This window comes from Typopeltis vanoorti, chromosome 8 (genome assembly GCF_054136105.1).
Source record: "Typopeltis vanoorti isolate ZY-2024b chromosome 8, IOZ_Tvanoo_1.0, whole genome shotgun sequence".
Taxonomy (NCBI): domain Eukaryota; kingdom Metazoa; phylum Arthropoda; class Arachnida; order Uropygi; family Thelyphonidae; genus Typopeltis; species Typopeltis vanoorti.
In genome coordinates this window covers 33,632,044-33,647,414 of record NC_143556.1, presented here as the reverse complement: position 1 = coordinate 33,647,414, position 15,371 = coordinate 33,632,044, and the positions used below count along the sequence as shown (strand labels likewise).

The following is a 15,371-nucleotide window of genomic DNA, read 5'->3' as shown; positions in this document are numbered from 1 at the left end:
TTCGCAGTATATGATGATATAAGTCACTGTCCTTGGTAAACTTGTGTTTTCTGGACGTGAAATTTCATGGCCCTGTCGAGCATCCACCTACACTATCCATCCGTTTGTTTACCATCTCTTCATTGTCAACAGTAAAGTTAGGGTTGTTGACCTTCTCCCCCCCACACACCTTTTTGGTGAGGGGAAACGTTTCATAAAATGTTATTTTTTTAACTCTTATTTCAAATGTAATATGTGGAAATAGAGTGCATTTAACACACACATTTCATCATGGAAATATAAGAGAATTACATATGAGATGAAATCAAAAATCCCATCGACTTGGATTTTTGATTTTAGATATTCTTTGTGTTTAACTTGAAATTGGGAAAACTTGAGAATAAAGGTAGTTAGATCGAAACAAAAGAAAAAAAAAAATCCTCTTAGACAACTTCGGAATAGACATTGGCTCTTTTTATAAATACTGCCTTTCTCGGCAGTGATAAGATATCAGTGGCATTTCTTAGTAGGCCATGACCCTGAAATTTATCTGCCATAGATGAAGCGTGGTCATTTCTGGTAAAGACTGAAATATGATCTGTTTCAAACATGTAACATGGGGTCTTGAAGTGAAAGGGGAAATTCATGTTAAAATACTGTGGACAAAGCTTTCCGTGTTAAGTAACTTTTAGAATGTTATGCTTATTTCCAGAGGTCAGAAATCTTCGTTCCCGTTCACGTTATATATATATATATATATATTTATTTATTTATTTATTTATTTAAATAATCATCTGAACTTTATTCTCAATAATGTGATTAAAGAGACTACGTTGTATTTCACTTCATTTATTGGAAATTATATATTAAATGAATTCTTAATATTGTGACTCTCCCATTCAAACTTCTTACGAAATATGTATACGTATGGGGCCTGTAGCGGCGACGACTGGCCGCAATTTTTATGCCTGAAATATATGAACATTGTGTTGCATGTACTAATGAGAAACCCTACTTTTGTTAGCTCACAGGTCTATTATTGATAAACTTAAAGGATTCATACAGGCCAAAGGATTCTATCTCTTGGCCTGTATCAGCCCTAGGGGCGCACACAGAATTTTCTTAAGCGGGGAATGTTTGGCATGTGCAAGTTAGTATTAATTGAATTTCATTTAATGATTTGATGTTCACTGCTAAGTATGATGAACAATTGTGGTATACTGTAACAACGCATTTTTTTCTTTTAATTTTCCAAGGTCGAACCAGAACAATTTTTGTTAAGCACGCATTAGTCACAGGAGTGTGTTTTAAAATATACAATTTTAATTTCCCCCATCAAATAGCACACACGAGAATGCAGTTCCATCTTATTTTGGTAATGAACCTGCCATCACCTTGCAAAGCCTCTGGGTGGAGAGTCAGACCCTTTCTCTCCGTGTGTTCGCCACTGCGTGCATCATCCCATCGAATAACTTATACCATTTGCATAAATGATTTTATAATTCTACGATCAACGACATAATTACTATAATTTTAACATATGCAATGGTGGTGTTCATAAACTACTGTGAAGTATTCCAGGAAAAGCAAATTCTATCCTACCCACACTAACCACATTTAACTACTTTAGTCGAGCCGAGAAGCCTGTTTTGAATTAACATTTTATTTTTATTTCAAAATTCATTTTTCTTCAGTGTTAGTTTTATTGGTATGTGTCGTAAACGGTTGTTTCTACTACTAAAAAGAAACTCGGGTATGTTGTTTGTGTGATAGATTCCAACCAAAATAAATATTCGTGTTATGCTGGTTTACTTATTGGAAATGGTATAGGGAGGTGTCGTGTCCCAAGGACGTGTTTGGTATTCAATGAGTCATTTCATTGATATGCTGCATTAAAAAAAAAAGACGAAAAAGATTTATTTGGCTACTACTGTGTCCGCTAATAATGATGCCTATCGTTGTTATAACCACTCTCTGCTTTTCTTCCACGTTTCTCTTTCTGTTGACGTTAGTGTCCATCGTCACTTGACCTTAGGAGGTCCTACCCCAGGCGCCATCACCTGCTGGGAGTTAAAGATGGTAATGGGACCGTGCTGGGTTCCTCGTTGTAGAATAGCAGCATTTTCTTTCCACCCCTCGTTTAGTGTAGAATTTTTGTCCTTCCCTCGAGACCCTGCCTATGGGCGTGGCTAGCAGAACACTCCACTGGTGACCTTTGCCATGTTACTGTAAAAGTATGCGTTGTATTCACTATTCGTTTGTTCTGCATTTTACATCGCTGAAGTCAACAATTCCAGAGAATATTTCTTTGTATCTTTTACATTGTTGGTTTTGGAGTCATTAACATCTTAAATTTGTAATGGACTTTCAGGAAACTAGCACGTTGTAGTTCTTAACTAGATATCTCCTTCTTAAGGCACGATTTTATAATATCCAATTTGTAATAACTCGAAACAATTTAAAACTACACTCTTTAGTATAGAGTTTGCAAGACCTCCCCCTTCTTGCGCATTATAGGATCTTTTGAACTGGTGTGTGTATGTTTAAATTGTAAGTTACACCATTAGTCGATTAGTTAACGTTACGATTAGACAACCAAGGCCAAAATATGCATGGTCAGTTAAATGCATGTAATCCCCGGCGAGTTTGTCTATTTTGTGCCGGGTAAAACCTTAGCTTGTAGGAGAGAAATGATCATATGAAACTAGCTAACATTGTAATGAGAAACTGCTGATGAGAGGTAAGCGAAATGAACTTCACGTGTGCATTTTATTAGCTAAATTTCCTGTGTGTGTGTGTGTGTGTGTGTGTGTGTGTGTGTGTGTTGGTCTTTACTGGACCTACTAAAGCTTATTCCAAAAGTACGCAAAGATTTTGGAATGAGGTGGGGAGGGGAGATCTTTTCGACTACAGGCAATAAGGTCGCATTACACGCCGTAGTTTGTAAGAGAACCTGGTGAGGGAGAGAATACAATCAAAAATAGGTTTACTAAATTAATGGAAGAGCTCTAATAAATTATTAAAATATACAATGCAATAATTTTTTTTCGAGTGTAAAATTGATGTACAATTCTGTAGTAAACGTTGTCTATTGCTGGGACTGAACAAATTGATGAAATCTTGTAAATGTCTTCCTGTTAAACCACTATTAAATTACTGTCTCGTACCGAGGTACCATGACACATAGTGAGTGTGTTTTTATGCTTTCTCTGAATGTCTAGTTGGGCGGAAACGTTCTGTGAATGTGACGTCAAAACTAAAGTCCACCCACAAAAAAAAAAAAAAAAAAAAGGATAACGTTAAGAAAGTGTTGCCTTCCTGTCGAGCCGTATATGACTGCTGATTTAAAGCTTTTCGCGGGGCTGTGTAAAGTTAAACATCTAAAAAAAATCACGAAGAGGCCTCCGCTATCAGTGTGAATACTATGTCAATATGCAGAAAGTGTCATAATGTAATCTGTAGGCGCCACTGGGCTTTTCACTAACAAAATGCACGTCGTTGATGTCACTCGTAGACAGGAAGGTAATGTCTGACTGATAAGGACATCACTATCTTCCTCAGGGTCGACTGTTCACAGCTATTAACTTTTTTGATCCGGTCAGCTGTTGACAAGTTGCGTATCGCACAGAAATGTTCAAGCTTTTATCGAGGAGATGCAATTAAGACAAGTGTACCCTAGATAGTTTCAACGAATGATTCTCTATCACATTAATCATTTATAGTTCGACACGCCTATTTATATTGTAAAAAGTAACAACAGTTTAAGAACTAGATATGGAAAATGTTTTTAATCAGTAAGTTGCATATTAAGATAAAGTATACGCCACATAATTCCATAGAATACATCATAAGTATTTCTGTTTAGCAGATCGCTTCCTCTTATGTTGCTTGAACCTGGGAACGTAAAATTCTGCTAGCTGCCTACACCATTTAGTGTTTCCATAGTTATTTCATTCGGAGAATAGCCAGAAGTCACGGGAAGCAAACTAGAGCAAAAGTAGATTGGGGAGGGGTCGTGTGACATTATCTTATCGCAATATGGATGGATCACCTGTAGCACCGTACAAGCATTGTCCATCCTCCTCCTGAATGCTTTCTGAAAATCATTTTTGACTTCTTGCAGAGATATTCTAAAATATATTAAACGTCGTATGAATACCAAGGGTATATTTACAAAACTTTTTTATTGGTTGTTGACTATGTAAAATGCATGATTTTGTAGTAAGTCATCTCTAGGATATGGTATATCAGGAATGAAAATCTTTAAATTCTACCCTTATAGGGAATTCTCCCCAGTCCCAACATAGCAAAATATATTTTTAACTTTTTTTTAATGACTTATACACTGCTTAGAAAGAAGTCAATGTGAGGAAAACAGCCATGGCGCCAACCTCAATAAGACGCAGGACCTCCTTTAGCTGTGATGACTGCAGCAATCCTACGGATTGTTGCAGTCCGGATCTCCAGTTCATCCAACAGATATTCAATAGGGTTGAAATCAAGCCTCTGTTGAGGCTACTCAAATGTGACGTTCATGTCCACCAACCGTGCCATAAGGTTGCAGCAGCAGCCTTATGACACGGTGCATTATTATTATTATTATTATTATTATTATTTTGACACCTCCAGGGAGTCCAAAGACTCATCGAGGGAGAGTGTGCCGACAGCATCGAACGATTGTCCCCCTTCCAACTACTAACCGCGCTCAAACTTACTTAACTGAGCCATTAGTAGCAGAGGCTCTACCAATCGACCAACCTTTGCTGGCAAAGAAATAAAGCCAGCAGCACCCAGTTTTTCCAAGGTGGGCACCCTACCAAGTACTAACTGGGCTCAGGTTTGCTTAACTTCAGTGATCAAACGAGAACTGGTGCTTTCAAACCGATGTGGCTGCTGACATTGTCGTACTGAAAGAGACAATGGTCGCTTCTGTTGAAGCGCCACAAAGTAGGAAGCATTGCATTGTCCAGAATGGTGAGATATATCTCGGAGTCCAGTGTTCGTGGCACCACAAACATAGGTCCGAGGACAAACTAGGAAAAACAGGACCATACTATCACACTGCCACCTCTGAATTTCATAGTTGGGGTTACGCACTTTTGTAAGAGATGTTCGCCTGGTATTCACCACACTCACACCTCCATCTGCTCGACAGAGGATACAGCGTGATTCGTCTCTCCATAGCAGTGTTCCAAGCTTCCACTGTACTCGCTTTTTGCACTGAACCACATTACCTGAACCAACATGCAGAGTCGTCTACTGAAGACGACTCTGCACGTTGATTCAGGTAATGTGGGGTTTGCAAATTGCTGTACTACCATGGAAACCTATGTTGTGGTCCTCGGTTCTGAATGTTTTTGTGCAGATTTGTATTCCGGTCTATTCCCGGAACTCGGCATTCACCTGTCGGCAAACGAATGGCGGTTTTTACATAGTATCCTTCGTGTTACCCTATGGTTAAGTTCTGTCAGTGTGGTTGGTCGTCCATTGCTGGAAGCACTTGCAGTTAACTCCCTGCGCTTCCATCTCAGTATGATATCACTAATTGTTGACCTGGGATGGCCCAATTTGTCACTAATTTGCCGAATAAATAGGCCTGCAACATGGCATCCTATCATAACACTTATTTTGAAATCAGTTCTCTTCTTTCCCGGACACAGTTCTAGTTTCCCGGACACAGTTCTAGTTTCCCTAAAGTGCGTTCTTTTCAGTTCTACATCCAAAAATGTTAGAAACCTATAGGATATTAGTACCATAGGTGAGTAAAAAATTAATCCGGAAACCACACACAACTTTTTCAAGCCACTTTTTTCTTCTGGTAAGCAAGGTAGTGGTGGTGGTCTTATCGGAGGGAAAAAATCGTTTACCTCCTAAAGACGTTCACAGATATCTATATTACAGTGGGATTCTAATACCGCGTAGTTTGAAAATGGAAATGCTATCCACTCAACCAAAGTGAACAGATGCTCTTCCAATCCATTTTGTTAATTACTGAAGTAATGTAGCGTAGAAGAAAATAATTACCCTGTAGATTACCGATCTTAAAGTGCTAGATCTACCTGTCTAAACCGATCTCCTACTCTTAACAGAACCTCAACTAGCCTTAACGTATGTTATGTGCCTCAACTTTCTTAACTACAGTGTCAAGAATCTTTTCGTCACAAGAGTGTGAAACTATATTTGTGAAGTGTGCCAGAGAATAAGCCTGGAGTCTCCTCTTTACGATCTTCTATGGCTTAAAATTTCCTTGCCCCATTCCATTGCTTTCATTTACTGTCTCTGTTGCTCTCCAAATTCTGATGGCCACTCCTGGCTTTTCGACTGTATAAAGAGCTGGATCATCTACGGTTCAAATATTGAGGCTTATCTTTCTTGATGACTTCAACGTTCACAATACAGAATGGCTTTCCTTCTCCAGTTCTGCCATTGAAGCTGGCAGAAACACTGAAATCTGCTGTAAAGAATACCCAGTAATTCTCTCCACTCTCCCAACACCCTTAATCTCTTCTTAACCACTTCTCTCAATAAATACATTGTGAATGTCAGCTCTTCTCTTAGTAAATCAGACCATCTAAATCTCCTTTCTTTCAGAATGTCTTTATTCAGTTACTCCTGTATACATCCTATTTGGTGCTATAATAGTGCCATATGGGATGACCTGCATGATTTCTATTTCTTTCCTTGGACTGGCTGCTGTTTTTGCACTTTGGACCCATACACCTGCTCTGACTGAATAATTGAAATGATTCTTATTGGAACAGAGACCTTCGTTCTCCCTTCTACCAAAAAGCGCAAATCATCCAAACCTTGATTTTCCACAAATGTAAAAATAGCTCAAGAAAAGAATTGCACATAAGTGGCTTGAAATCAAAATTCCAGCATCCTATTCAGTATACAAGGCAGCATGCAGTAGCTGTAAAAAAATATAAAAAAAATAATCAGCCAATCCGTCTTTGAAAGCGCCTAGTGCAACAAAAGTATCCTCCTGCTCGAATGGCAGTCGAACCTTCTGGTCCCTTCAAAAAGGTCATTGGGTATCCATGTTTCCATGTCTCATATTTCGATATCATTGTAACATCACCCAAAGTTTACGCTAGTCTCCTGGCATTATTCTTTTTCCTCTAACTCCTACATTGCTAATCAGGACAAAGCATTTCCATCATTACCAAGACTGCATGCTTCGTTAAAATGACATCAAAAAAATCCTGAATAGCTTAGATACTAACAAATTTTCTGGTGCTGATATCCACTTCCCAGTTTTGCTTAAAAGTTGTACTATTGAACTAACACCCAACTATATCCTCTTTATAATCTTGCATATTCTTCTGCCGTCTACCCTACCATTCTCGAAAAAATGTAATAAAACCAGCGTTCTGGTTATCCCATCGCACACATCCCAGTTGTAATGGAGAAAGTCAATAACCAACTACTTTGCTACCGAAAAAGTCCACCAGTTATTAGTGACTACCAATATTGATTCCGAAACTCTTGGTCCACCATAGATTCCTTGGCAACATTGCCCATATATGGACCTAGTTTTTGGAAAGGTTTTACGAAACTCGCTTGTTCACTAGATATTTTGAATGGATTTGATTAGGTCTAGCATCAAAGGCCTACTTACAAAATTACTGTCTTGTGGTCTACCATCTGCCTTTTTCTATTTCATTGCTAGAAACTCAGTGTGACGTGCAAGTTGGATTTTTCTTCGGATTTCCTTACTAATGCCAGATTACTTCCAGGTCTTTGTACTTTTAAACGTGCACTTTGATGAATTATGTCCATAAATTACCTATCACTAATATCAAATCATATCCGCAGTTTTGCAAATGATCACATCATTATCTTTTTTTTTGTTTTTTTAATTTGACAAACCTTTCGATGCCCATATCCCAAGTTACAAGCTCTTCCACAACCCTGCCTTATTCGTGCAAGAAAGGTCATACTTTACCTTTTGATAATATCCAGATCTCACTCAAGATTAGCTTTCTTCTTGGACTGATCTACTTCTCTGGTATCCTGGCATAAGCACATCGCATCCATAGCTGCCTCTGCGCGCGCGCGCGCGCACACACACACACTCACTCACTCACTGTGCTTTTCCACTCAAAAGGTCCTCGCCTATGCAACACATAACGGTATACAAATCCAACCTACCTTAGAATATTGTTCGCACGTATTGGGCCGTGTACCAAAAACGCTTCCATTGCTTAATGCTGGCCAGAAAACGACATTTTGGATAATTGTTGATGCAATTGTGCCATTTCCACGGGTATTTTCATGAGCCCTGTTCTGCCTAGCTGGCTGCCACCAATCCTCTGCTTTCTCTCAAACCTATAAACACGAGCAGCTGTTGGCCAACTTCCTGTCCTCATCTTTCATATATTCTACCTGTATGCTCTTTGAACAATCTTTCCCACACAGTTTTTTCCCTAAGGAATACAATCTTCAGTTTTTCAATAAAACATAAAAAGGTTCCTTTCTTCTTGGCCGCTTGTCCAGATATGGCGCTGATCTGGTTTTGTTTCACAGCTCTCATGCGGGATTGATGTATATCAAAGAGTGGACAGTATTTTTGAGTGTATTACTATTTGTCTATTAGGTTATTGCTATTAAAACACCTTTTTACTGGAACATTTGAAAATAATTTGCTGGTCTGTGTGACATTAAAAGAACGTGATGTACTTTCCGATGGACAGTATAACGTCCTCTGACGAGTCCTTAATAAATACCTAGCACCTTAGGTGAGGGCAGGTACACACAGCTCCCCGTTACGTGTCAAGCAAGGGATCCATCTCTCTTTTAATAAATTACGATTAAACTGATTTCCCTGCATATTAGCGTGAACGTGTGTTTAGTCTTTCTAGTAGCTTTGTTGGCATGCCAGGGAAATAAATCAGATGTGTAGCGTGATAGGGACCTGCCTGGTCATTAATTATTGTGAAGCAGTGAGTGAGTTTTCCGTGCCTATAATTGGGATTGGGTCTGATCCATTAAAAAGATATCTACGAAAATTGTAACAGGGAAGTGGGAGGTTATTTTTACAAAGCTTTTTTTTTTTTTTTTTTAAATTTGACTCCACCCATGAAAGGTTGTAAACCTATAGTACATTAATACTGCGAATGAGTTAAGAATTTTTTGTCTGTTTTTAAAATCAAATTTATATATTTGTATTTTTATTTATTTTCGCATAATCCGAAATCTTTGCTCTCGAGACCAAAAAGCTTTTCGAGTCACTTGAGGCTTTCAATAAGGTGGGGCGGTTGCGGTCTCACACCGCGGAATGAAATTCCTTCTTCACCTAAAGATCACCAAACGCTCATACCCATGCAGGATTCGAACCCGCAGACTGTTGGTTGAAGTGTAGATGCTAACCACTCAGCCAACAAGGCCTGCAAATATTCTAACAGTTTGAGTGTAGATTTGTCTGCTCTAATATATGAAATCTGAACTTGGAGTTCCCTATGTAGATCTCATGTGAATACACGAATAATGATAAACCATCGTTTTATTTTTGGAAGTAGGTGCAGAATTTCAAATAATGCAGAACAGTATACTTTATTCTCTTTACTTTTCCTCTCACTGCGCTTTTTTTTTTTTTTTTTTTTTAAATGAGACCACTTTGGTGAGTGGTCTTAATATTCCTCCTTCAACTGGACCAAAACATAGATCAGAAAATTTATAGCCACAGATAATAATTTTTTTGCAAGATAATCAAAGACATCCTGAATTGATCCTGGTCGAACTTTTTTCCTGGGACCTTTTTCAAACAAAATGAACCGAGGATTTTATATCAAATTTATATATTTTTATTTATTTTCAGGCAATTCGAAATCGCTGCTCCAGGAGAGCAAACATAGTAACTTTTTCAAATTACATTATGGTGGTGGTAGTCTCACACCCGGGGTTGAAATTCATCCCTCACCTAAAAACAATCACAGCTAACCATACCTGATTGGAATCTTTCGGCTTAACTGTGACTTGAAGGTGGACTTAAAGTTGTTCAAGTTAAAACTAGACCTGTAAAATGGAAACTCATTCTACTCATTCCATCATAATCTTGTTTACTATTTCTGTACAGAGCTCATTTCATTATGGTCATCATTGAACTTACAAATGCAAATCTTCACTCGCAGTTAGTTAAATCTACCCTATATATATATAAAATGATAAGCCTTTTTGTGTCATGTTTTTTTCCAGTTATTTGAAACGTTTTGAAACTCAGGGGAGAACCGACCTATCAGCTGGAACTCGGAGGGTTGGGCGCCGTAGGGGAGAAGAAACCCCCCCCCCTTTCGAGTCTTCGAAATTCGCGTCATCAGAATTCAAGGAGAACTGGCTTACCAGTCTGGAACTCGGGGGGGGGGGGGAACCCCTTTTCCAATCTTCGAAATTCGAATCATCAGAATTAAAAGAAAACCAGCCTGTCGGTCCGGAACTCGTGGGGCGGGGGTTGGGCACCGGAGGTCTAGGGGGAGGAGTCCCGTAGTTTGGATATATAATTTCATAAATTCCAAAGCCGATGCTTGATATGAGCCGCTTCGCAATTTCAATGCTAATATATGTATGAATGTCACTAACAATTTTTTTAGTGAATTATAAGTAAACTACTGTTCATTCTTAACCAACGTTTAATTTCCAATTATGTTTGAGTATCAAGATTGAATATGTCCCAGAGTATATCTTTCTGGGATAAATAACATCCTTCAACAATAGATAAGACTTTGAAATACAAACCTGAGTAACCAAAGCATGGAATAATTACTCGAGTTTGGCCATTCTAAGGATGATATACTCATCTCTTAAAATGAAGCTGTTGGATCTGTTGTTTTGCCTATATTAAAATACGGTGCCCAAATTTCGGTTTTTCGACGAAAAAAAAAAAAAAACATTGTGAGCAAGTTTGCCAACGAGCAATAGTGAGAAATATATTTGGGAATTTTTTTTGAAAAAGCACATAAGGTAAAAAAATTCAGACATTAGGCTGGTCGCAAAATATTGTTGATTACTATTTGCCCGAACACTAAAAGTGGAACTGGACTGGCCATCAGGATGCAAAGTTGATAGAGAGTTCTTCAGTTTGGATTACCACAGAGAGCAAGAGATCTAGAGGAGGATACAAGATGAGATCAATTTCTCTGAGAATAATTTCTTTACAGGATTTCATAAAAATCAATTAAGCGGCTTTAGGACATGTATAAGGTTTGTCTTGTTTTGTTATTTTCATGAAAATGTTCTCTGACATTTAGTATTCATGTTAGAATGTTATTTTACGTGTCTTCCTGGTAGTTGATAATAAGGATGAATATCTCATTTTGCTGCAGTAGTTCTCTTAGCCTGCGGCATTTCGCTAATAATAATAAAAAGGTGAGTTGCCCTGTATACGAGAAAGCTACTTGTAATAGTATTGCATGAAAATATGTGCACTGGCAATCGGTGCGAACTTGTTTGCGCTGCAGTTAAATCTACACTTAAAATATAATCATAATTTGATTATTAATATCAGGGAAGGAAATATTGTACTTATTATTCTAATCTTATAAGTTTTCTATGAGTCTTCTGATCCTGGTTAATTTCGAAATGGCCCAAGACTTGCTTCGGTATCATCTGAAAGTGTATCGACCATGAACTTTGTCTTTTATAAAAATAGAAATTCAAGTAAATTTATGAATGACTAATTACGTCTGTTTTCGATTGATATTTCCCTAGAGTCCAGATATTACTTCGCTAGTGTGTAACTGCTTTTATTATTTTTTAAATTTTATGGCGCGTCTGTCTCTTTTTCAATATATTGCAAAAGGATTTGCATTTTCTCCATCATATTATGCTGCGGGTAGCTGTAGTCTGAATATTCATAAAAGATGCTTCATTAAGAAATGCATAAGCAGTAGATCCTGTTTTGAATTTCCGGTTGTTGAATAAATTATTTTTGTATGGGTGTGGTGTCGATGAGATTGGATCTCACTTGTGATATATTCCGAAATGTATAAGTCATATGTAAACTAAAATAATGTCATTCAACTAAAAATAACTGTAAAAGTAAATTTTGAACATCTGAAGTTTTGGCAAAATACTTGTAAAATTGGTGTGCTTAAAAGGGAAAATAATTTGCCCAAAAGAATAATATATATATATATATATATTCTTTGTTAACATTGAATAAAAAGAAAATTACTTCTGGTTTGTTGTGGTATCCTTGTAGCATGTTTTTAAATGCTGCCAGAATTTTTTTAAATGTTAATTAAATGCAGTTATCGGGAACTGCGCCACTGCTAACTTTCTTTTGCTTGATTTTTTTCCCTTACTGTAAATTTATACTTTTGCTTAGAAATCACTATATATCAGTTAATATGAAGACAGTCTATATCATGCAATGATCAGCCCATTTCTTTCATCTCAATCCATTCCAAAACAATGGCAAAATCCATTAACCTTCCACTACTCGAATCACATAATCCGTGATCATTGAAGTAAAACTCAAGCGCTCTACGGGAGATATTATTTCTCACCCAAATAAATAAATAAATAATAATAAATAAATGATCTTCATCTATTCATGTTATTAAAAACACCTAAGCTCCAAAGCAAGAATTTTTTTTTCTCCTTAGAATAACCATAACCCCAACTTCTCTTAGTATATCATATTTTTACTTTAATATAGGACTCTCGTTATCATTTTTCCTTAACGTATATTAAGTTCATTGGCCTGCATTGTTCATGAAATTGGTTTAGCATAAACTTAGCGCCTGCAATAGAGCTTGGCATGCTTTTAATACGGCTAAAGCAATGAAGCCAATATTATATCTTTGAATTGTGTGTTCTCCGGCCAATTTGACCATTTTGCAGGAGTAAAAAATCCTGCGAAGTGTTGCGGCTGTTGCAATATTTTAAATTTTAAAATATTAAAATTTAATATATTAAATTTGCATGAGATTAACTAACTCGTTTTTAAGTAAAAGACATATTTTTCTATTTCTATTCAGAATTCGAACCAAGTCTTTACAAGAGCGTAGGACTACAAACAATATTATTCTTTTTACTGAGAACATTTTCACTTCGATGTTGATTGTGGTATTAATGAATATTACGATTTGTGATGGCAAAAAAAAGTTTTATGTATGCGATTTTTAAATACTACTAATTTTTATAATTAGTAAAATAAACGCATAACAGTAAATTATCTTATATCTTTATACAGTTAAATCTGTCTTAAAGTGGTGGCACTTTTTCCTTCTTGTAGGAACTTATCCCAATCCCACCTCAAGATAGCCAAAACGATCAGAAAACACCAGCGATTACACAGACATGATCCACTGTGCTCATAAGATTTAATTGTACTATTTATTAAAGGGATAAAAATCCTATGTTGTTATATAGCCAGTAAGTGAAACTCAAGATCGAGAACTACGATCTGTGAGTTTCAATGCCGAAAAACTATCGGCGAAGGCAATTCGAAGCAAAGGTGGAGCAAGATCCCTCACTATTCTTGATATTCTCTTATATTCGCCGATATACATCTTACAATGCCGTTTTTCGGCATTGAAACTCATAGATCGTAGTTCTCGATCTTGAGTTTCACTTACTGGCTATATAACAACATAGGATTTTTATCCCTTTAATATCTAATAAGTTGCCAGAAAACTAGCCGTTTGGCTTTTCATTTTAATTACAAATGTACTGCTTATTGTTGTAATACTAAATAGACACATCGATCACGTGTTCGATTTTATTACTCTAATACTTCTTTTGCAGAGAAATTTTAAAATGTTACTAATCGTAGTTATCCAATTGCACAGTCCCACTTTAATTAATCCAGGCTTTGATTCTAACTCGAGAAACCGATTATCTCTAATAAATCCCAATCAGCCCAGCTAACTGTGATCTGGTTTCGGATGGTACCTATCTTAAAGCTTTCTCGCTTCCAGTATTTATACTATTTATATGCATGCTTAATTACTTTATTTTTCTTCGCTGTTTTGTATAAATTGTTTGCTTCCCCTGACTTTGCTTGCTGCTGTGGCCAACTGCCCCACTCCACTTACTGACATATATTGAAATCTGCACCTGTTCATGGTCATGCATTGCTACTTCTACCTCTTTTAGTGCTGTTTTTTATTCAGTGTCCCTATTAAACTAAAATTGCTAGAGCTATTTTTGCAAGTTGCTTCACTGTAATGCATCTTACAAACACACACACACACACTTAATTCTTTCTCTGCCTTATATGTAGACACTTTATTGTTCAGTTACATTGGCATCTCCTGAAAGTCTGTTAAATTACGAATGGCATTTATATCCATTCGCAATCTAACTTGAACTCATTGTGTTAAGTATTACACTTCCTCTTCTGTCAAACCCTTGTTCTTTCCACGATTCTAGTGCACTGTAGATTTTTAACTATTCTGTCATTTGAATTATATTTAATATCGTATATAACTAGTTATATTTCATAATTTCAATTCTTCTTACTTATTTAGAAAGAAGTAAACAAAAATAATTGAAATATATAATCATTCACACATTTAAAAAAGTTTCATGTGATGCAAATTATTTCTGGTTACGCTGAATTAGATTATGAAATGCATAATTATCATAAACTTTGTAGAGGTCAGTAAAAATAACAATGCAGGAATTCATTGAAAGTGAAACTGGGAAGGAAAATAGGGATTGATCCCTGAATATCGGGGATGATACATTGGAACTGTGCTGCCTGCTTTTTTGGAATTAGTTCATTAGAATTTTATATAAACAAATTACATATAAAGCCATCTCTCTACCTAATATAAGTAATTTCTGTGAATATTTAATGCATTCGGCAGACTGGTGGCTGTTTGAGTGGGTATGGTTTAAGTTACATAAGTACATTATTTCTATTTGAGTACGTAACATTAAAATAACAATTTCGATTGACGGTTCAGTTAGCATTAATTTTCAACATCTTCATAGTCATATCGTTACAAGAAACAGAATTAAAAAAAAAAAAAAAAAAACTGCAGTGAAGCTAGGCAGATACATTGAGTAGACATTCTATTGTACATTACAGCAGATGATCATGAAGTATATTGAGACTAATGGCTCTTTATGACTTTATTGAATTCCGATAAACATTTTATAACATGTCGTAAGATGAATTGCTGATACGTTTGACTTACAATTCCACCAGCAGTCATCAAACGATTCTGTAACGCACATCAAGAAATAGACCTGAGGTTGGACATAGAACAATGCTTCGTGATTAAGTTGAACGAAAATGATCTTCTGAGACACGAGAGTGAAAACTTGTATATACACGCGCATAGAAGGGGAATTGGTAACCATCTACGGTGCCTTTATATTCCAGATATCTTTCAGAAAGAGAAGTGCAATGCATTATGCTAATTAATAACACATCTTGC

General features: G+C 36.6%; 1 protein-coding gene and 1 pseudogene across 3 annotated transcripts in view; one reads left to right on the top strand and one right to left on the bottom strand.

Moving 5' to 3' along the window:
- LOC150103913 (homeobox protein extradenticle-like) overlaps window positions 1–15,371 on the top strand; it is a 366,269-nt gene that overhangs the window by 27,413 nt on the left and 323,485 nt on the right. The window lies entirely within an intron of this gene.
- Window positions 4,758–4,877, bottom strand: LOC150103914 (5S ribosomal RNA; annotated as a pseudogene).